The sequence below is a fragment of the Hydra vulgaris genome, chromosome 01 (genome assembly GCF_038396675.1).
Source record: "Hydra vulgaris chromosome 01, alternate assembly HydraT2T_AEP".
NCBI lineage: Eukaryota > Metazoa > Cnidaria > Hydrozoa > Anthoathecata > Hydridae > Hydra > Hydra vulgaris.
This window is the reverse complement of record NC_088920.1, coordinates 63,028,922-63,035,000: the sequence shown is the minus strand read 5'-3', so window position 1 is coordinate 63,035,000 and position 6,079 is coordinate 63,028,922. Positions and strand designations below refer to the sequence as shown.

The 6,079-nt window shown below is 27.4% G+C and overlaps 1 protein-coding gene across 1 annotated transcript in view; it reads right to left on the bottom strand.

Moving 5' to 3' along the window:
- The window catches only part of LOC136075511 (uncharacterized), a 28,375-nt gene extending 23,874 nt beyond the window's left edge, over nucleotides 1–4,501 (bottom strand). Inside the window, exon 1 of the mRNA XM_065788892.1 lies at nucleotides 4,364–4,501. The gene's annotated coding sequence lies outside the window, so the exon portion shown is untranslated. The remainder of the gene's footprint in view (nucleotides 1–4,363) is intronic.
- Nucleotides 4,502–6,079: the final 1,578 nt, after the last annotated feature.

Sequence of the window (6,079 nt, the reverse complement as noted above, 5' to 3'; positions counted from 1 at the left end):
CTTAAAACAAAAAATACCCCACCTTCTATACCTGTTTTGAAAAAATTTGAAAATGACCTATTACATTTAAAAAAAACAATACAGTTTCGTCCTATAAAAAACAAATATCAAACAGAATTAAAGTTCGATGGTAAAAAAATTAAATCAAACTCTAATATTTTGGTTTTTGCTGATAAAAAAAATAAAATTTACCAACTCACAACAGAAAACTATATTTAGAAGAATGCAATTAATTTAGAAGCGTAAAGTATTGTTAAAAAAGTAAACCTTGATAACAGAATTGAATCAAATGCCCCTGCCTAAGCCTTCGTAACACTAAAAGACCATAAACCAAAGTTTTAAAACAAACTTCCTTGTAGGTTATTGGTTCCCTCAAAAAGTGAGATTGGACATGTAAGTAAAATTTAATTGGACAAAATTAATAATATTCTTAGAAATAAATTAAATTTGAAATCGTGGAAAAATACTACTGATGTTATAAATTGGTTCTCCATTATTGAAAATAAAAATAACTGTACATTTATTCAATTTGACATTAATGACTTTTACCCCTCTATACCACAAGATATTTTTGATAAAACAATTGAAATTGGAAAAACCCACAAAGTTATTCCTGATGAAACAATCTGTATAATAAAACATTGTAGAAAAACCTTACTTTATTTTAATAAGGAAACTTGGAAAAAGAAAAACATATGTGACTGCTTTGATGTAAAAATGGGCAGTTATGTTGAAGCAGAAATTTGTGAACTTGTTGAACTATATTTTTTAGATTTATTAAGTAAAATTATCAAGATAAAAGATTTAGGTCTTTATCGCGACGATTGTTTCATAGTAATGCATAAAAAATCTGGTCCACAGCTCGATAAAATTAGGAAAGATATTATAGAAATTTCTAAAAATATTGGCTTTCTAATCGAAATAAAAACATTAATTTAAAAATTGTGAACTTTCTTGACGTCACATTTAACCTCTCTGAAAATTCATATAAGCCTTTCAAAAAACCATACGATGAATAACTGAATATTAATATTAACTTAAATCATCCACCCCAAAATCAAAAACAAATCCCGATTTCAATCAATAACAGGCTAAACCAAAACTCTTCTGATGAAAATGTATTCAATTAGTCTAAACGAATATTTAAAGATGCCCTGAAAAAAAGTGGCTTTTAAAATTTTGTACTAAAATTAAAAAAATAATACAAAAAAAAGAAATAGAACTAGAAACATAATTTGGTTCAACACCCCATATAGCAAAAAGGTTTCCACTAACATAGGAAAAGTATTTTTAAAATTGGTCAATAAGCATTTCCCGCCCTCTAATAAATTACATAACATTTTTTATCGAAATACAATAAAAGTTAGCTACAGTTGCACAAAAAATATTAAAAGAATTATAAAAGGTCACAATAATGCTTTGTTAAACAAAAAAGAAATTCTACATGAAAAAACTACAGAAAATTGTAATTGTAAACAAAAAAACAATTGTTCAATGAGTTGGAAGTGGAAATATATATATCAAACTTGGCCAGAAAAGCGTGTTTAGAAAGGCATGACACACGCAGATTAGATTTTATTTGATGATTTCACCACGGCTATTAACATTACAAATACACACTGAATAAAACTTATTTTATATATTTATTTATTAGAATAGATGTTAAAAAGTCATAAATAGCATCAAAACTTTTTTCTTTACTAATGTTTTTATATAAGGGAAATGCTTTTAAATAAAGTAACAAATTACTGATAATAATCTTTATTTAAAGTATCAATGAAAGTTGCATATAATTTTTTGTTTTACTTATATTAAATAAATTTTAAAAAAACAGATGGCAGACGCATTTTTGAGAAGATAAAAAACAATAACAAAATAAAACTTTCATTACGTTAACAAAAACAAGAAACAAAATTTAAATAGCATAAACAGTTGAATATTGAATTTTTCAATCAGATACTGAAATTTTTGAAAGGGACGCTGAAATGAAAACGCACACTTGAGATCACCAATGACACAAAATGAAACTAAACAAGCACAAATCGAAACAGCAACTAGAGGACCAGTTACATGGTCATAAATGGTAAAGAACAAGAAACTACACCAAACAATAAATGAATTGCAGTTATAATAGTGCAACAAAAAGACAGAGATAAAAGAAAAGCATAATCATTTTGAGTATCACAGCAACAGTTACTGGGACCTATGAGGAAAAACAAGCAGAAACTGAAAAACAAGTTAGTCAAATATTTAACTATATAGGAGCAGCCACCAACCCAGTGTTTGTCAAAGGACTAAAACAATTTCAAAGAGGTGCAACAGCACTTATAAAGACCTTACTACCAGAACAACAATAGGAAAAAGTGTTAATTATAACTAAGTGATGAGTCAGAGAGAAACTTAATATTAAAGAGTTAATCACAACTAATCACAACTAAAAAGTGTTAATCACAACTAAGTGATGAGTCAGAGAGAAACTCAATATTATTAGCCAATGCTAAAAAAACTTGGGGATTAAACAAACCCACAGTACAAAGGTATTTATATTTCACCAGATAACACAAGTTATGACACAAGCAGAGAAATACGAAAATATGGAGCTTAGAAAATTAAAAGACACAAAAATTGCAGCAAAAAAATCAGACAATCTTGTTCAATATGCAAGCCTTTGCGTAAAAGGCAAGTGGTCGCACGCCTTATATGACTAAGCATATAATACTTTCTTTTGACAACTTTTCCGTGCCTCTTTGCAAGTTTTAATAATTAACACTTTTAAAAAAGATGCTAAAAAAAAAAAGCTAAACTAAATTAAACTAAATAATCCATAAACATATAAGAGAAAATAAAAAATTATAATTAAACTAAATTAAAATAATTAAAAAAAAAAATTTTAAAGAATTTATTATTTATAAAATTTAAATTTTACATTTATTATTTAATGTAAACTTAATTGTAAGCAAAAATTAAAAAAAGAATTTATCACAGCTTTACCAATCTTTATCATTTCTCCTCATGCTAATACAAAGGCGTATCCATAGTGAGGGCAAGAGTCACGAGGGTGTCTGTCCCCTCCCTCACCCTAACCCCCACCCGACCCCCTCAGATTTTTTAGAAATTAGAAATCAATATATTTAACATAGCTATGCACGTAGTATAGATATTTAAACTTGAACTAAACATTAATCAAAGTAGCAGAACACCAAAATACAAATACTAACTAAAAGTATACTAAAGTAATTTTTCTTACCTTTCTTATGTTTTTTATAGAGATCATGGTTATAATATTTTTAAAACTTGAAATTTTTCATTCGGATTATTGATATTTATGCTTCTATTTAGTAGTTTAGCTTTTTCTTAAACAACACTCATGTTCCAAGAAATTAGTCTTAAACTTAATTTGTTATGGTGCAGCATAGTGAACCGGGGGACAGTGAATCAGTTAATTCACTATGTACTATTAATTATCTTAAAGATTAAATTCATGCATTTTGAACAAGTAAACTACGTGAAAATGAATTATTAATTTCAAAATATGAATAATAATATTTGTTAAGTTTTTAATTTTTTAATATTTTTATAAATTTTGTTATCAATAAAAAAACTTTTTTATTCTTCTCAATTTTCAAAATTTTTTCAATTTTATACTAATCAAATTAATAAAAGTCTGCCAAAAGTATTGACCACACTAGAGGCAACTACACAAAAATAAACGAAAAAGTTAACTCAATTAACTGGAACTAAAAATGTTAACTCAATTAACTGGAACTAAATCAACAACATAACAAATGTACAATTTTTATATTAAACATAAGCTATTTGAGTAATTTATATATAAATTGGTTATTAATAAATTGATGTTAATGCAAAACACAAGCACAAGAAAAAACTCATGGTTTAGTGATAACCATAGAGCATTAGTAAGAAGGAAGAAAGACCAAAGATACAAAAAATTTAGCAACCAAATAAAAAGATACAGAAAAGGTCAATGCTTACAAAACAATAACAAAAGACTATGAAAGAAACCTGATAATAAAATCAAAATCAAATCCGAAACTTCTCTATAAATATGTAAACAGTCAGAGGAATACAAAGCAATCAATAAAAGCCATTTTGAACACTTATGGTACTGTAACAAATAACCGAAATAAGATTGCAGATATTCTAAACAACCATTTTCTAAACAACGCAATTTCAGTAAAAGCAGATAAATAAATGACACACTTTATTTAAATGACGATTTTATTAATTACATAGATATTCTGAATCCTCTTGAAACACTAAATACATACAAAGCATGTGGTGCAGATAATTTACATCCTATTTTATTAAAGCAATGTTCAAATTCAGTAGCATTGCCGCTTACCTTAATTTACAAATCGTCTTACAACACAAGTAACCTGCCTCTACACTGGCGTGCAGCAAATGTGACACCAGGCTAGGCCCGGAAGGTGTGCGATTTCAAGTCTTTATATGACCACGGAAATAATACTTTGTTTTAATAATTTAACCACAGCTTTTTACAAATGCGCTAAAAAAAACTGGTTTTAAATTACCTTGAAAATAAATAACTTCGACATATTTATCTTTACTAACGTTTTTATTTTTGCAAAATGCTTTTAAATAAGCTTTGGTGTCCCGGAACATTCTTCCCAAAATGAACCGAGAATCACGTTATCTCGGTAGGAATGAAACGGTAAAAATGAATCGGGACAAAAAAATTTTAAAGTGCGGTAATGTCTTGGTTCAATCGGGACGAAGTTGTGGGGTGACGGTTGAAACCGCACGCCCCGGTTCATTTCCTGATTGGGAAACCGCTCCAAACAAGATCAAACCGCACCAGTTTTTTTTTGTTTAATACCGTGACATAACGTGACATATAAAAGCTCTGAATAGTGACTATAAGTCATAAAAGGCGCTTAAAAATGTAAAAAACTAAGAAGTAACGATTTGTCTCGGAACGTCACGGTTTGTCACGATATTCTTGGTAAGTTATAAACCAAGAATCACGTTAAGTCCAGAAACGTCACGGTTTGTCACGTTATTCTTGGTTCGTCTTGGTTCATAACCGCACCAAATTTTCGACTGCGGTTATTCAATCGGGACGTTACGTTATTCCCGGAACGTAACGTTTCAATGGGGACAATTTTTTTAAAAGTGCAGTAACGTCTTGGTTCAATCGGAACAAAAGTTGCTGTCACATAATGTTACGTAACGTTATTTTTTTGAACCAGGACGCCGAAGCTTACTTTTAATCAAAATAGCTAATGATTTTAATTAAAGTGTCATTAAAAGTTGTATAATTTTGTATTTATATTATTTAATTATATAAGATTTTTTTTATAAGTAAAAATAGAAAAAGTTAAGATTAAAAGAAAAAAATTAAACTTTATAAACAACGACTTTAAACAACTAAGGTTCCTTTAATAAACTTTATATAAGAATCATTGAAGTTTTTGTTGAGAAGAAAAAAAAAAAATTTATTTGAAAGCCATTTGAATTGAATAACTTTGATCTTTACTTACGTTTTTATATTATTAAAAAACATTTATATAAAGTAACAAATCACTGCTAATAATTTTTTATAAAAACAGTAAGGAACAATATTTTTAAAATTCATATTAGTATTCATTTTTTATAATAAATGTTTAAAAAAAATTTAATCAATTTTTTAAATAAATAACTTAATTATTTTTTCTTTTTACGAATATTCTAATTACGAATCTTCAAATAATTATTTTAAAAAAGTTTCTTACAGAATTAAAAAATAATATATAAATATTAATGATAAAGAAAGATATTCAATTGGTTGCTTGGGGTAAAAAGAAATGTTACATGTTCGAAAAACAGTAAAGTTAGGTATTGCAAGGACTTTAAATAAAGATCCTGATCAGTTAAGCCAAGAAGATTCCTTCCTTCCTAAGAAGGTTCCTTCCTAAGAAGATTCCTTCCTTCCTAAGAAATTAAATGAGGAAGTTAAATGAAAAGCAAATGATATGAATATACTTTCAGGAAAAATTAAAGAAAAATGTTAACTTTCAAATGGAATCAGAAAATTTAATTACTACTGGTTCTAATACCT